Below are 18,070 nucleotides of genomic sequence, written 5' to 3' on the forward strand. Positions count from 1 at the left end.
GACACCAAAAGCAAGGTATTATTGGCTCCACTAAAGATCATAAAAGTAAGACACAGAGAAGTCCAAAGTCTGCCCAGGGTCTCAGAACTAGAAAGCAGCAAAATGAGGAATCCAAATCTCCAGTACCCACGTCATATCCCAGAGATGACTTCTACTTCTAAGGAAAGAGAGAATGCGCAGGAGTCCCAGAGTTAGGAGACAAGCACTTCTCATGTGGACCACTGATGCTATTTAAATGATACTCTACCCCCAAAAGTATATTTCATTACATGTGTGTAAGTCATACTGACCTACTTCCTTCCTTTACTGAGAAATATGGTAAAATAGTAAATCTGGATTTCAGCAAGGATTTGACTGCTTCCCTGGTCATAACCTTTTGGAGGAAGAAAATCTTAAGTAGGAGCTATCAGTGTTCCCAGATTTCTGAAGCTTTCTGGGAGATTCTGATCCAGTGAGAAGGGGATGGGAGCAGGGATTTGTACTTATAAAATGTATCCCCTGATAATGCTTGTCATCAGAGAAGTCTGGAGGATATTGGGCTAGGTTGGTTTTTCCCAACCTCAGCTGTATGTTAAAATCACCTGGAAATCTTTTAAAAATGCTAATACCTTAGTTCACCCTAAAGACTCTGACTTAATTGGTTGGGGATAGGGACTGGGTCGGAGAAAGCAATGGCAACCCACTCCAGTACTCTTGCCTGGAAAATCCCATGGGTGGAGGGGCCTGCTGGGCTTCAGTCCATGGGGTCACTAGGAGTCGGACACGACTGAGTGACTTCACTTTCACTTTTCACTTCCATGCATTGGAGAAGGAAATGGCAACCCACTCCAGTGTTCTTGCCTGGAGAATCCCGGGGACAGGGGAGCCTGGTGGGCTGCTGTCTATGGGGTCACACAGAGTCGGACACGACTGAAGTGACTTAGCAGCAGCAGCAGGGACTGGGTAACAGGATTTCTAAAAGTTCTTCAGCTGATGTGAATGCACTGCATAAGTTGAAAACCACTAGGCACAATAACAGCATCATAAGACAGATCTGTGACAGACTGAATAACCATACCAGGACTTCCCTGGAGGCCCAGTGGTTAAGACTCCGAGCTTCAGCTGCAGGGAGCACGGGTTCAATCACAGGTTGGGGAACTAAGATCCCGCATGCCATATGGTGCTGTCAAAAAAGAAAGAAAGGAAGATTGAATAACCATGCCAAAGAAGATACCAGTTAACAGATTATGCCAACCTGTGAGGAAGTTCCTTTTAAAGGTAATTATGGGCTTTGATAGTGGTCCTTTAATGATCAAGGTTTACCAGTGACTTGAATGGAGGCAGGCTTAACAGATTTTTCTATTGCATAAAACCATGAAGAATAGTAAAGAGTTTGGATGACAATTAAAATCTAAAACATTCAAAAGGCTGGAGTGAAAGGAATACAACTGTTTAGAAAACTAAGATCATGGTATCTGGTCCCATCATTTCATGGCAAATAGATGGGGAAACAGTGGAAACAGTGTCAGACTTTATTTTGGGGGGCTCCAAAATCACTGCAGATGGTGATTGCAGCCATGTAATTAAAAGACGCTTACTCCTTGGAAGGAAAGTTATGACCAACCTAGATAGAATATTCAAAAGCAGAGACATTACTTTGCCAACAAAAATTCGTCTAGTCAAGGCTATGGTTTTTCCTGTGGTCATGTATGGATGTGAGAGTTGGACTGTGAAGAAGGCTGAGCGCCGAAGAATTGATGCTTTTGAACTGTGGTGTTGGAGAAGACTCTTGAGAGTCCCTTGGACTGCAAGGAGATCCAACCAGTCCATTCTGAAGGAGATCATGCCTGGGTGTTCTTTGGAAGGAATGATGCTAAAGCTGAAACTCCAGTACTTTGGTCACCTCATGCGAAGAGTTGACTCATTAGAAAAGACTCTGATGCTGGGAGGGATTGGGGGCAGAAGGAGAAGGGGATGACAGAGGATGAGATGGATGGATGGCATCACCGACTTGATGGACGTGAGTTTGAGTGAACTCCGAGAGTTGGTGATGGACAGGGAGGCCTGGCTTGCTGCAATTCATGGGGTCACAGAGTCAGACATGACTGAGCAACTGAACTGAACTGAAACAAGTGACTGCATAAAGGTAGAATGGGGTGACATGACTCAACAACAGAATAATTTGGAAAATCCTTAAAGGTTTTATCTGGCATTGAACTCAATATGTGCCTACTGTGAGGTGTGACTACCAAGAATATTATTTTCCATTAATGGTAAAATCGCATTTAGTATAAAATAAGTGGTCACTCCAATATAAATTCGAATCAGGGGCATCACAGAAAAAGAAGAACATAGATATGACCATGCATTTGCAGAGGGGAGCAAAGAAGGTGGCCTACAGACAAGAACAGAGGGACATGGCTATGAATGTTTGGGGGCTCATGTAGAAGATGAAGAAGATGAATTTAGATTGGTTCTGAAGGTATGAAGAACTTAGTTAGAACTCCCCTGGTAGCTCAGATGGTAAAGAATCTGCCTGCAATTCAGGAGATGTGGGTTTGATCCCTGGGTAGGGAAGATCCCTGGAGAAAGGAATGCCCACCCATTCCAGAATTCTTTTTTTTTTTTTTTTTTTTATTTTTGTTATTTTATTTTATTTTATTTTATTTTTTTATTCTTCCAATTTTATTTTATTTTTAAACTTTACATAATTGTATTAGTTTCTGGAGAAATCCATGGACAGAGGAGCCTGGTAGGCTACAGTCCATGGGCTTGCAGAGTCAGACACAACTGAGCAACAAACTCTTTCACGTTCAAGAACAATAAACAGAAGCTATAAGAAAAGAGAGGTTCCACATGAACAAGTGTTTTCTAACAATAGTGTCTAGAGGTCATGCGAGCTGCTTGAAAAGCAGTGGAGTTTTCATCACTAAGAATATTTGAGAACTAGTGGGAAGAAGCTGCTGCTGCTGCTCCTACAGCTAAGTCACTTCAGTCGTGTCCGACTCTGTGCAACCCCATTAACGGCAGCCCACCAGGCTCCCCCGTCCCCGGGATTCTCCAGGCAAGAACACTGGAGTGGGTTGCCATTTCCTTCTCCGATGCATGAAAGTGGAAGGTGAAAGTGAAGTCGCTCAGTCGTGTCGGACTCTTAGCGACCCCATGGACTGCAGCCCACCAGGCCCCTCCATCCATGGGATTTTCCAGGCAAGAGTACTGGAGTGGTTCACCAATGCTGCAGGTGGTCGCATCTTCCTACCTGAGACTTCTTTCTGATCCACTTGTTGCAAAGATCAGAGTTGATCAGAAAACTTACTAAACATCCACTGGATCCTTGGACTTGCTTGTGTTATAGAAGAATCAAGCTGACCATTCTCCTAAGCAGTCAGTCTCCCTTGTTCTTTCCCTTTTGTTTCATCCTTTTGTTGTTGTTGTTAAACCCAATAATCCCCTATTTCTCTTTCCCTTCTAGTTAGCTGCAGTAGCCCCTAACAGGAAAAGACTCAGTCTTTGAATTCTAACAATACTCAGTAATTTGGTAAGTTATAAATTGACACTTTTTTTCATACTGCTTTTTCTAAAATAGTTTCCTCCTTTTCCCTGAGTTCTAACCAAAAATACTATCAAATTATGCATAAATCTATGCCCCGATGACATAGGAATTGTACATTTGTTCCTGTCTGTCTAAATTCTGCTTAAATTTCAGCCTACCCACCAAGCACTTTGCTCCCTTACCTCTTCTGACAGAGGGAGGTTATTCTGTCAGTTCAGAAATAGTTTCCATTTCAAAAGGGCTTCTCTCTTCTTTTACCTGTATTTCTACCATTGTTCCTCAGTGGGAATGATCCAGTTTTCAAAATCAAACAGGGCTCCGTACTATTCATCCAGATCAACATATTAAGATCTGGAAAGTTTTATTTCTATTCAATGAGACATTTATCATGTGCCCACTTTGTCAAGTGCACTCTGACCTTGAAACATTTCAGAAAAATATGCACAATTCTAGACTCGCTAAGCATTTTCAAACTGTTGGTCGTTCATTCACTTCTACAACAAGCAAGCTCATCGCTGGTGCCTGGATGGAGTGGAGAAAAAAGACTGACCTGATCTTTGTTCTCACAGAACACAGTCTCTGGGGGAGAGCATCAATCAAATGATCACCTCCCCCAAAAAATGTGAAATGCAAACATAATCAGCGCTGTAACGAACAGTGCATGGAGCTTTTAGAGCAAAAGAAGAACTTAACAAAGGGATGGCTTTGGGGAGAAAATGGTCTTGATGGTTAAAGGAAACATTTTCAGTATCTCAGTACGATTTTAACCTAAGTGAGATGCTAAAAATTCAGTCCTTAGAAAAGTCTTCTCCCCACTCTGCTGTCATTCTCAAGCACATAACCAGTTTTATTTTTCATATAGCATTGATCTTTTTTTAATTATCGTTTATCCTCATATCTTACATTTTTATTTTATGTCCCCCACTATAATTAGGTTTGCAAAGAGTCAGACACGACTGAGCAACACACACACACACACACACACACACACAAACACACTATAATTAAGCTCCAGAAGGGCCATTTTTCCATCATCTTCACCACTGTATCTTCAACCCCATACATAATATTTACTCAAAAAATATTTAATGAGAATTGTTGAATATTTTAAACTTGCTTTGGAGCCCACCAGGCTCCTCCACCCATGGGATTTTCCAGGCAAGAGTACTGGAGTGGATTGCCATTGCCTTCTTTATTTGTAAATAAGTTGTCATTACTAACTTATGAGAAAAGTGATGCTTAACAGCTACAGAAAGTCCATTTGTGACCATTTAGAACCAAAAAAAGTATTAATAATTTGAAAAGGAGATTTTCTTTAACATAAATATTAATTTTCTATAATAGATATTAACATTTCCTTAGACAACCCAACTTGAAGCTTGAGTTGGATAAAAGTGGATAAATGTCATCCCCTATGGGTGTCTCCAAAAACTGTGATTGTCATCAAGTTTTGGTTTTTGGTTTTTGTTTGGAATATAGTTGCTTTATAATGTTGCCTTAGTTTCAGGTGTACACTACACAGTGAATCAGTTAATCATATACATGTATCTACTTTTTCTTACACTCTTTTTCCATATAGGTCATTGGTGGTGGTTTAGTCACTAAGTGGTGTCTGACTCTTGAGACCCCATGGACTGTAGCCTGCCAAGCTCCTCTGTCCATGGGATTCTCCAGGCAAGAATACTGGAGTGGGTTGCCATTTCCTTTTCCAAGGGATCGTCCCAACCCAGAAATCGAACCTAGATCTCCTGCTTTACTGACTGAGCTACAAGGGAAGCTTACATAGGTCATTACATAGTATTGAATACAGTTCCCTGTCCTATACAGAAAGCCCTTATTAGTTACCCATTTTATATATAGTAAGAGTCAGACACAACTGAGCAACTTCACTTTCACTTTTCACTTTCATGCATTGGAGGAGGAAATGGCAACCCACTCCAGTGTTCTTGCCTGGAGAATCCCAGGGACGGCGGGGCCTAGTGGGCTGCCGTCTATGGGGTCGCACAGAGTCGGACACGACTGAAGCGACTTAGCAGCAGCAGCAGCAGTGTCATCAAGTTTGCAAAGGTCTCTTCGTTTCCCTGTTCCTAAGAGGTTATTAAAGTCTGTTGGAGGCAGTGTAGGCCGTGTGCTAAGTCATTTCAGTTGTGTTCAGGTCTGTGTGACCCCATGGATTGTAGCCCACCAGGCTCCTCCGTCCAGGGGATGCTCCAGGCAAGAATACTGGAGTGGGTTGCCATGCCCTCCTCCAGGGGATCTTCTCCACCCAAGGATCAAACCTACATCTCTTATGTCTCTTGCATTGGCAGGTGAATTCTTTACCACTAGTGCTACCTGGAAAGCCCCTGTTAGGGGCAGAGTGTCTGCTAAACCTTGCCCACAGAATCTACATGACTCAGGCTCAGCCTCCCAGCCTCAAAGCCATGTGCCTGCCAGGAGATATCACCTGCTGAGACAGGGCCTGTCATCTGTACTGTCCTCAATACCAGCAAAGGGAGCTGGCTCTCTCCTCTGACCAGGACCTGCTTCATAGAGCAAGGAGCCTCTAAGACCCAGGGTACATGGCTACCTGTAGCCTAACGTATCCCTTCCTAAAGCACAGTCTGAGCACCTGGGAACCTGAAGCTCCTTGTCCCAATAGGCCCATGCCTTCTTTAAGGCCCTGCACAAGCCCAAGGGAGCCCCCACACACCCTTGGGTGCTGCAAGGAGACTAGGACACAGTTGTGTGAGGTGTCCACAGTACTGTAGGAGAGAATCTTCATATATGGTAAGAGAGGTAACTACCCGGTGATACGTGGGAGGGTATGGGCCTCCTTCTGCCCATCTCTGACTCTGCCTTGCGATTGCCACCCTTCTCCATGATGCTGTGGTAGCCTTTCTTTGTCTTCTCTTCCCAAAGCAAATGTGACTTAAATTTGAGTTTTCTTAAGGTTAGTGATATGCTTTCAAATAGGTCTCAAGTCGGTCGCCTCTTTGTTCTCAGCACTACTTTTCCATCCCTTTACTCTGGTATGAATGCTTCTAAATGTCTCTACATTGTTTTTTCCATGACCCCTCATCCTTCATCCTACTCTGCAATTGTGAGAAATTTTCCAGATTTGCTAAAAGTCCTCCAGCCCTTTTGAATAGACTTTAAAATCTTTAGAGCATATATGTGGGTCTGACACAGGGAAGCTCCATGCTCTTCCTACCTCCACTCCTTCTCACATGCAGTCAGCTCAGTTTGTGGCACAGTCTCCAGTTACACTCATCTCCCTGGTCTAATGCAAGGGTCACCAACTTGGGATGCCTTCAGAACTTTCATCTGAGGCAGAGACTTCTCCTGAGAGCCTCCATAGGATCACTTCTCTGTCACAATCCTGTACTTTATCCTGAAAGATTAAAACTCTTTGAAAGCAAGGACCAATTATTTTGGCTTTCTACTCCCAAAGCCAGATGATTTTTTTTATATTTATTACAATTATCATAAGTGACTGTATGTAAGATGCTTAGACTTTGAAAATCTTCTGTAATCATTTTGAAAACAGATCACTTTCTACTTTTGGTTTGGAGAGCTGTATTTATTATTCTTAGCTTAACACAAAATAAAGACCCGGAGGATAAAAATACACAATTTACATAAGTGAAAATGCTATTAGTAAACAAATACTGTGAAAAATGCTCATCCATGCTAGTAATCAGGAAATGCAAATTAAAGCAATGTTGAGAAACATGTTGCACATTAAGCTAGCCAAAAATATTTAATGACAAGACTTAAGGTTGATGAGAGTGAAATTGTTACATCTTTTACTGTTGCTAGCATTGCAAATTGGTACAAAATTTTTGGAAAGTAATTAGCAATATTCATTTAGAATCCATGAAGATATTCATACCTTTTGACCCAATACCTGAACTCAAGATTTAGTCTATTCAATACTAGTCTTTAAAGTGGAACAAAATGCTACAAAATTTTCAGTGGTGTATTGTGATAGCAAAACACTGAAAACCATCTAATTGCCCAAATGTGTCCTAATATACATAAATATAAACTAGAATATATATTTACTATTCATATTAACAATAAGGAATTCACACCAAAAACAAGTTTCTAAAAATCCTACAAATTAAGAAGACAAAAAAGTCCGCAGAAAAATATCTGGACAAGCATGAAACAAGTTTTTTATTTTAAAAATGAAAAAATATGGTTATTAGATATTGAAAGATGCTCAATTTTATTAGTATTCAGGAGAATGCGATCAAAATCAAAGAAAACCATCATTTATGCTCATCTAATTGGCAAATACAAAAATATGACAACCAAATGTTGATTGCCCATAACTCATGATCCAGAAATTGAATCTACATAGCTTAAATAATTTATAATTACACAAGGAGATATGTACAAGGTTATAAGACAACCTTTGGTACTAGCAAATACCAGAATAACTCAAACATCTATCAATAGCAAAATAGATAAATTATAGCATATTCCATGATGGAATACTAAAGAGCACTGGAATGAATACATTTTACTGTGCAACAACATAAAAGAATCTAGGAATAAAATGTTAAGTGCATGAAGAAAAGTCACAGAAAAGTAAATAAAGTATGATTCTATCTATAGAATATCTTAATGCACAACTAAATTTATTGGCTAATTATTATTTAACTTGTTAGTTACAAATATACTCATGCAGAAAAACTGCAATTAAAAACAAGGGAAAACAAGCACCAAACTCAAAATGATTCCCTTTGAGGAGAGTAAGGAAAAGAAAAGTGGGACGAGGACTTAAGAGGATTCACAGGTAAATAAATTTGCATTTCTTTAACTAGGTGGTTTGCATATGAGGATTTCTTATGTTATACTTTACATATCACACATATTTTATAATACATTTTTATTATTCAATGTTTAAAAAGAAATTGCATCTGAAAACATAATCGGGTCACAAGATGGCAAATAGAGTATACACTATCTATATAAAATCAGGGCATATGGATGTAAATGGTAATTTGAGATGTAGAGAGAGTGAATCAGTAATCTAGGAAAAATATTCAGGATGAGTTATATTTGATTGGAAAGACTGAAACTTCTGTATGATTATATACAATTTCCATATGGCAGAAGAAAATCACAAACCTCCCATTTTGAAGAAAAAAAGAAGGTAGATCCGTTTGGTGGGATTGAATTTCTGGTATTTCTCCCTGCATTTTCTTTTTGTCCCTTCCCCTTGATAGCCTCGTCAATTCAATACTATTCATTGTCTCAGAGGCCATTTAAAGAAGAGAAAGAGAGAGAAAGCAAGGAAATATACTGGAATTTGAGTTTTAAAATAGGCAGTAGGAACTTCTAACAGAGGAAAAGGTTGAAAGTTAAGGCTATTGATTTGCCAGAACTGGATATTTTAGAAGTCATTGAAGCAAGCTGGGCTTAAAATTTATGCAATTAATAATAGATGGTAACAATAGTCAGTGAAGAGTCTGACTATACTTGAATGAGTATATCCCCAAAAGGGTAAAAAACAGGGCACTTGAAACCTTACAGTTAGCACCAGGAAAGTATAAACTGATCTGCGTGGGCATAACTCATGGCCAAGGCCAACTCCATCCTATCACCAGATGCAGAGCAGGATAGATGAACATCAAAGACACAGTGGATACGTTACCCCTCAGCGGATGCCTGAGGATGCTCTCTGGCCATACACCCTTTCCACCACTGCCTAAACACAGCATAACACCAGGTGAAACTGATATGTTACTGAAAGGTTGTTGCTGAACCATGAAAGACACCGCAATTCTTGGCCGCCGGAGGAGAAGAATTCAATTCCAGGGCCAGAGATGAGGCTTGATCGCTCAGAGCTTTTGTGTAATAAAGTTTTATTAAAGTATAAAAGAGATAGAGAAAGCTTCTGACAGAGACATCAGAAGGGGGCAGAAAGAGTGCCCCCCTGCTAGTCTTTAGCTGGATGTTATATAGCTACTAGCAGTCTGCTAATTAAAGAAAGGAAATGTCTTAAAACTCAGAGAATGGCACCAGGTGAGTCATCCCAGGCCATAAAATGATAGACATGAATCTTGAAGAAAGTCAGATTACCATACAAATATATAGTTTTGTTAACATAGATTAGGAGAACAATGTGTAACACACTGGTCTGTCAAGTCGGTTCTGAGCCTAAATCTGAGTCTTTAGGTGGAACAGACTTGAAGATAGAGTCTAGGGTAAATGCATAGCACATTAACATAGATCAAGACAAACATCTCCATAAGAAAAATGCTTTGGTTAGCTCAAACTTTTCATATGAGAAAAGTTAAGTTCAGGTGGAACCAGGTGTCATTACTGCAACACAGAATTTTAAGAGAAACCTCTTTTTAAATTTGTATTGAGAAGGGGAAAAAATATAACACTAGTTTGTTTCTTCCTGACACTTAAGAGAGAGAGAAAAAATGTCTGACACTTGCAGCCTATTTCCTCTGTTTGGAAACCCCTGGCCTTCCTGCCTGTTACCCTGTCATTACCCTGAGCAGAGAGGAGCGACATAATTCTGAGAGAACTTAAAGATTGGGAGAGGGGTGAATTGACTGAGAAATCACTTCAAAAATCTGCATCAACCTGGAAGTGACTCAGAGGTTTCAACATTAGCAACAGAACTTGGAATGGAAATAAAGCTAGTGATAAAAGATAATAATAAAGGTATGGTTGTTGCATAGCACTTGGGAAATGTCATAATCACTGTCTATGTTTTTTGAGCCCATTAAAGAAAAATGTGTGGTTTTGTATAAAAACATCTTGAAAGGAATGTGTATTTTTTATTCACACTTTATATGTTTCTATATATAGCCTAAAATATTTTGCAATGAACATATGTTTCTTTTGAGACTACAGAAAATTATGAAACTAATTTCATTTTGAGAAATGAAAAAATGTAAGTTCAGTACTGTCACCCATCACTCACTCCCAGCACTGTCTATTCAGAACCTGAATTAATTGTAGTGTATTTTTCATCTACATGGGGATAACATTTTTTTAATTCATTTATTTTTAATTGGGGGAGACGATCAAAAAATTTTAAATGAACTACGTAAGCCAACCATATATCCACCAGTTAGAGAAATATATGATTAATTCTAGTGTAAATCTCTCCCATAAACAGTAATTTTTGAGCATGCATTTCGGGAAACAACAATTTTTTATTTTAGCGTGAATTTCAAAATATTTCCTCATAAAAATTTCAATGTTTCTGAAAATTACATTAGGTTTAAATCTCCAGAAAATCCTTATTGTAAGAAAATAATTTTTTTTGACATGAGTAAGAAAATTATTGCTTGATGTTTTAATAAATGATCCAATTTTGTGGAAACTGATTCCCAAAAATAAAAATCATTGGGAAATTATTTACATGTATGGCTGTGAGAGTTGGACTGTAAAGAAAGCTGAGCACCGAAGAATTGATGCTTTTGAACTGTGGTGTTGGAGAAGACTCTTGAGAGTCCCTTGGACTGCAAGGAGATCCAACCAGTCCATTCTGAAGGAGATCAGCCCTGGGTGTTCTTTGGAAGGAATGATGCTAAAGCTGAAACTCCAATACTTTGGCCACCTGATGCAAAGAGTTGACTCATTAGAAAAGACTCTGATGCTGGGAGGGACTGGGGGCAGGAGGAGAAGGGGACGACAGAGGATGAGATGGCTGGGTGGCATCACCGACTCGATGGACGTGAGTTTGAGTGAACTCTGGGAGTTGGTAATGAACAGGGAGGCCTGGTGTGCTGAGATTCATGGGGTTGCAAAGAGTTGGACACGACTGAGTGACTGAACTGAACTGAACTGAAAGGAGAAGACTTGGTATTAGCATTTATGACCTAAAGTCATTTCTTGAATTATATTTTCTGACTTTTTCCCTAGGTTTTTATTTATTTTAACACTTTATTAAGGAATATTTCAAATACATATTAAAGTAAACAGAATGATATAAAAAAACCTCTGTAAGCCATCACTTAGCTTAAATAGTTACCAATTTGTTAGGTAGTTAGAATAGGAAAAAGGAGTCCAGAATCAGTTCAGTTCAGTTCATTTCAGTCACTCAGACGTGTCCAACTCTTTGGGACCCCATGAATGGAAGCACACCAGGCCTCCCTGTCCATCACCAACTCCCGGAGTTCACTCAAACCCACGTCCATTGAGTTGGTGATGCCACCCAGCCATCTCATCCTCTGTCGTCCCCTTCTCCTCCTGCCCCCAATCCCTCCCAGCATCAGAGTCTTTGCCAATGAGTCAACTCTTCGCATGAGGTGGCCAAAGTACTGGAGTTTCAGCTTTAGCATCATTCCTTCCAAAGAAATCCCAGGGCTGATCTCCTTTAGGATGGACTGGTTGGATCTCCTTGCAGTCCAAGGGACTCTCAAGAGTCTTCTCCAACACCACAGTTCAAAAGCATCAATTCTTCGGCGCTCAGCCTTCTTCACAGTCCAACTCTCACATCCATACATGACCACAGGAAAAACCATAGCCTTGACTAGATGGACCTTTGTGGGCAAAGTCCAGAATGGTGGTGCCTAAAAGACAAGGAAGGGAAAAGCCTGGCAAAATAGAACAAAGGAAGGTCGGAGGACTAGAGTGAGGACTTCTGGTAGAACAAACAGCACTCCTGGCTAGCCCAATTTACATAGGGCAGGCCCAGGGGGAGGAAAAACATATAAAAAGAGGAGCCAAAGGGCCAGGGTCTCTCTCTCTCCCCCATGTGCACACGCGCATGCACTTTCTCTCTCTCTCTCTCTTTCTCTCTCTCTCTCTTCTCTTCATGTCTTTTGGGTCAGCATGCCCTCACGCCTCAAGATGTATTTTCCTTTATTTTCTAAATAAAATTGATCTGTCCAAGAACTATAACACGGTCTGGCTGAGAGCTGTGACACACAGAGGGCTTTAACGTCCGTGGCTTCATATTTTTGTTGAGACGAGACAGAACCGAGGATATTACACTCCCCTGACAAATTCATAGTCAATCTTATCTCATCTATATCCCCAACCACTCCTCCTGCTTATGACTATTTTTAAACATCTCAGACATGATATCATTTCAGATATTCTAACTTTTTGCTAAATAGAACTCATCATTTTAGGTAAAATGTTTAATTTTACTTATTATACTCCTAACATTGAAATATCATATTAGATAAATTATTTTTAAGATTAAAATGTAGAAGATAAGCAAGAAGGCTACCAGTAACTTGAAGCAGGAACAAAAAACTCATAAAAGTGATTATGAGGTGACACTAGAAATTAATAAGAAAATGGTTGGCATTTTAAAGCATAGTGTACATGAGATAAAAGTATATGATTACTGCTGAGGAACAAATTAATGACCTGAAAGATGTATGAAAAACTCTGCCAGAAGGCAGCAGGAAAGCAAAAGTAGATTGAAATAGAAAGAAAGGAAAGATGAGTTTTTGAATATAGAAATACTTCAGAGGGTCTTCTCTGGGAATACAGAAAGCACAGAAGTAGAAGAAAAAATAGGTATTACTATGCCATTCTTATTCTTTACCAGCCATTCCTCTAAGCACTTCATACGCATAAATTTCACTTAACTTTTATTAAAATCCTAAGAAGGAAACATTATTATTCTCATTCTACAAATGAGGAAATTAACACACATGATAGAAGCTGAGTGATTCACAGTTTAATAAGTAATACTGCATTCAAACCTAGATCTCTCTAACTCTAAAACACGTGACCTTATCTACTACAATATACTCTCTTTCATGGAAGAAAGAAAATATTCCTAAAATAGTGACTATATATTTCCAAGAATTAAAGGAAGTTTAAAAACTTCAATTTGAGAAATGGTCATAGAATGCTTGACAGGATTAATCAAGTCTCCACCTGAGAAGATTATAATAAAATTTTAAAATATAAGAGAACAAGAGGAAAGACTAAAATCTTACAAAAAGAAAAAGCAGATCATTTATATAAGAAAGAACATATACAAGAGAATAATGGAATAGTACTTCTAAAAGAAATAAAGAAGAAAAAATTTTGATCTGTTTTATATCTAGCCAGAAAAGAATTTAAATGTGAGCATTTAATAGACATCCTCAGAAGTTTTGTGACATACTGACATACTTTGAAAACACTTTTGAAGGAATATTCACCTCTGATCATTTTCTGAATGTATTGAGATACTCCTGTCCTTAATCAGTAGCAAAATTAAACCCTCTCTGGAGGAAGATAATGCCATACAGAGGCTGAAATTATCCATAAAACTTTTCATACACAATACTTGGCCTGCAATAAAAAACAATTACTAGGCATTGGAGAAGGAAATGGCAACCTACTCCAGTGTTCTTGCCTGGAGAATCCCAAAGACGGGGGAGCCTGATGGGCTGCCATCTATTGGGTCGCACAGAGTCGAACACGACTGAAGTGACTTAGCAGCAGCAGCAGCAGCAGCAGGCATACAAGGAAACAATACCCCATGGCCAAAGAAAAACAAACAATAGAAACAAATCCAGAGAGGACTCAGAGATTGACATTATCATATTTGGACTTGAAAACAACTCTAATTAGTTTTAGGAATTTGAAAACAAGATGAAGTTTCACCAGAGAGTTACCAAATATAAATTTGATAGAATATATCAGTATTACCCATGGACATCCTAGGAGTGAAAAATACAATACCAGAAAATAAGAATTTAATAGTAGAACTTGAAGCAAATTAGTCACAGCTGAAGAAAAGATTAATACACTGGAAAATGTCAGAAGAAATATGCAGACTGGAAAGAAAGAAGTAAAACTATCTGTAGATAACATGATTTTATATATAGAAAATCCTAAAATGCATACACATATACACGCTATTACAAGCAATAAAGAAAAGTTCAGCAAGGTTGCAACATTCAATATAAATACACAAAAAATCTATTGTATTTCTATGCCTCATCAATAAACAATCCAAACTAAAATTAGGAAAGCAATTCCATTTGCAATAGCATCAAAAAGAATGAAATAGGTATAAATTTAGCAAAAGAAATGCAAGACTTGTACATTGAAAACTATCAAATATCAGTGTAAAAACCAAAGAAGAGCTAAATAAATAGGAAGACATTCTACATTCACAAATTAAAAGGCTTAATATGGTTAAGATGGCAATATTCTCCAAACTGATCTACAGATTTGGTGTAATCCCTGTCAAAATCCCAGATGCTATCTTTACACACTAATTCTAAAATTTAGATAGAAATTCAAGCAACCCAGAATGGCCAAAATATCTTGAAAAAGAGGAAAGTTGGAAGACACACCTTTTTTTCAAAATGTTTATTTATTTATTTGGCTGCATGGGATCATAGTTGTGGCATGCACGATCTTTGGTTACAGCACATGGGCTTCTGTCTGTGGTGTGTGGGCCTAGTTGCTCCGTGGCTCGTGGGACCCTAGTTCCCCAACCAGGGCTTGAACCCAAGTCCCCAGCATTGGAGGGTGGACTCTTAACCACTGGATCACCAGGGAAGTCCTGGAAGATTCACACTTGTAATTTCAAAACTTACTACAAAACTTCAAAAATCAAGACAGTGTGAAACTGAGCACATTGAGAATATAGAAATGACATCTTGCATTTACAATCAGTTGATTTCAGCAGTAGTGCCCAGCACAATTCATTTAGTAAAGAATATTCTATCAACAAATGGTGCTACAACTGAATATCCATGCCAGAGAAGGAGGTTGGACTCATAACTCATGCCATATATAAAAATTAACTCAAAATGAGTCATAAACCTAAATGTAAGAGCTAAAACTTAAACTGTAAAATTCTTAGAAGGAAATAAGGAATAAATCTTTGCAATCTTGGGATAAACAATAGGTATCTCAGATATAACACTAAAAGCAAAATCTACAAAAGAAAAATAGATAAATTGGGCTTCATCAATTTATCATCAAAATAGATAAATTGGGCTTCATCAATTTATCATCAAAAATTTACAAACTTTTGTGCTTCAAAGGACATTATGAAGAAAGTGAATAAGGCAGCCCACAAAACAGAAGAAATTTTCACATCTTATATTTGATAAGGAACTTTTTTCCAGACTGTATAAACAACTACTACAATTCATTAATAACCCAATTAAAAATGGGCAAAGGATTTGAATCAATATTTTTCCAAATAAGATAACAGGAACATGAAAAGATCCTCAACATCATTAGTCATTAGGGAAATGCCGGTCAAAACTTCAACATAACATCACCTCATACCCACTGGAATGGCTAAAATAAGACAGACAATAACAAGTGTCAATGAGGATGTGAAGAAATTAGAACACATTACTAATGGGATTGTAAAATGATGCAGCTGCTATAGAAAACAGACATTAAAAAAATTAAACATAGAGTTATCATACAATAAAGCAATTCCACTCCTAGGTCTATACGCAATAAAAATAAAAACATATGTCCACACAAAAACTTGTACATAAAGGTTTATAGCAGCATTATTCACAATAGACAGAAAGTGGAAACAAGCCAAATGTATTTTATACCAATAAACAAAATGTGGTATGACTATATGATGGAGTATTAATTGGCCATAAAAATGAATGAAGTATTGACACAAAGTGCAACATGGAGGAATCTTTAAAAAAGCTTGTTAAGTGAAGATGTTAGCTACAAAAGACCACACATTTATGTGATTCCATTTATATGAAAAGTTCACAATAGGTTAAATCAATGGAAACAGAAAGTACGTTAGAGTTGTTAGGGGCTGAGGGTAGGGAAGGAGAGGAATGGCAAGTCGTTGCATATAGGTACAGGATTTATTTTTGGAGTAATAGAAATATTCTAAAATTTGGAGGTGGTGATAGTTGCACAACTCTGGGAATACATCAAAAATCACTTAACTATACACTTCAAAAGGGAAAGTTTTATGGTATGAGATGATCATATGACTTTTTATTCTTCATCCTGTTAATGTGGCATATGTTGAGCCATTCGTGCATATGTTGAGCCATTCGTGCATCCCAGGGATAAATTCAACTTGACCGTGATTTATGAATCTTTGTGCTATTGAATTCAGCTTACTAGTATTCTATTGAGTATTTTTTGCATTCAAGTTTATCAAAGATGTTGGTCTGTAATTTTTTTCTTGTAGTGCCTTTATTTGGCTTTGATGTGAGGATGATGCTGACCTCATAAAGAGAGTTTAGTGTTTGCTTCTCTTCTGTTTTTTGAAACAATTTGAGAAGGTTTGGTAGTAATTCTTTCTTAAAATATTGAATACAATTCATCAGTAAAGCCACAGGTTCTAGACTTTTCTTTGTTATGAGATATTTGATTATTTATTTAATCTCCTTACCTGTACTGGTCTGTTCAGATTTTCTATTTCTTTATGACTCAGTCTTGGTAAATTATGTTTCTAGGAATTTAGCCATTTCTTCTACATATTCCAAATAGTTGTTGTATAATTCTTCCTAGTACAGTTGACCCTTGAACTGAGAGAGTTCGGATTGTACAGGTCCACTTATTGAGGTGATGAGGGTGGAAGAGGAGAGTGAAAAAACTGACTTAAAACTCAACATTCAAAAAACGAAGATCATGGCGTCTGATTCCATCACTTCATGGCAAATAGAAAGGGAAAAGGTAGAAACTGTAACAGATTTTATTTTCTTGGGCTCCAAAATCACTGTGGACGGTGACTGCAGCCATGAAATTAAAAGACACTCGTTCCTTGGAAGGAAAGCTATGACAAACCTAGACAGCATATTAAAAAGCAGAGACATCACTTTGCTAACAGAAGTCTGTATAGTCAAAGCTATGTTTTTTTCCAGTAGTCATGTATGGGTGTGAGAGTTGGACCATGTAAGAAGGCCGAGTGCCAAAGAACTGATGCTTTCAAATTGTGGTCCTGGAGAAGATTCTTGAGAGTCCCTTGGACAGCAAGGAGATCAAACCAGTCAATCCTAAAAGAAATCAACCCTGAATATTCATTGGAAGGACTGATGCTCAAGTTGAAGCTCCAATACTTTGGCCACTTGATACAAAGAGCTGACTCATTGGAAAAGAACCTGAAGTTGGGAAAGATTGGGAGCAAGTGGCAAAAGGGATGGCAGAGGATGACACGGCCAGATAGCACTGCTGACTCAATGGACACGAGTTTGAACAAACTCCGGGAGATAGTGAAGGACAGGGAAGCCTGGCATGCTGAAGTTCATGGGGTGGCAGAGAGTTGGATATGAATTAATGACTAAACAATGAATTAGTGAGGATTTTTTTTCAATGAACACATATTATAGTACTACATGATCTATGCTTGGTTAAAACTGTAGATACGGAACTTCAGATATAGGGCCATACTGAGTTACATACATGGGTTTTTGACTGCACAGGGTGTTAGCACCCCTCATCTCCACAATAAGGATCAACTATAGTCTCTAATAATCCTTTGTATTTCTCTGGTACCGGTTATAATGTCTCTTTTTTTCTTAGTCTAGCTAAAAGTTTGTCAGTTTTATCTTGTAAAAATCTCTGTTCTTACTTTCATTGATCTTTTTGTTGTTGTTTTTCTGGTCTCTATTT

The 18,070-nt window shown here is 38.3% G+C and overlaps 1 long non-coding RNA gene across 1 annotated transcript in view; it reads right to left on the reverse strand.

Moving 5' to 3' along the window:
* Nucleotides 1–560: 560 nt before the first annotated feature.
* Nucleotides 561–18,070, reverse strand: part of LOC133253949 (uncharacterized) — a 158,655-nt gene continuing 141,145 nt past the window's right edge. The window contains exon 4 of the long non-coding RNA XR_009738511.1: nucleotides 561–1,162. This is a non-coding gene — a long non-coding RNA (uncharacterized LOC133253949). The remainder of the gene's footprint in view (nucleotides 1,163–18,070) is intronic.

The sequence above is a fragment of the Bos javanicus genome, chromosome 9 (genome assembly GCF_032452875.1).
Source record: "Bos javanicus breed banteng chromosome 9, ARS-OSU_banteng_1.0, whole genome shotgun sequence".
In the NCBI taxonomy this organism is placed as follows: domain Eukaryota; kingdom Metazoa; phylum Chordata; class Mammalia; order Artiodactyla; family Bovidae; genus Bos; species Bos javanicus.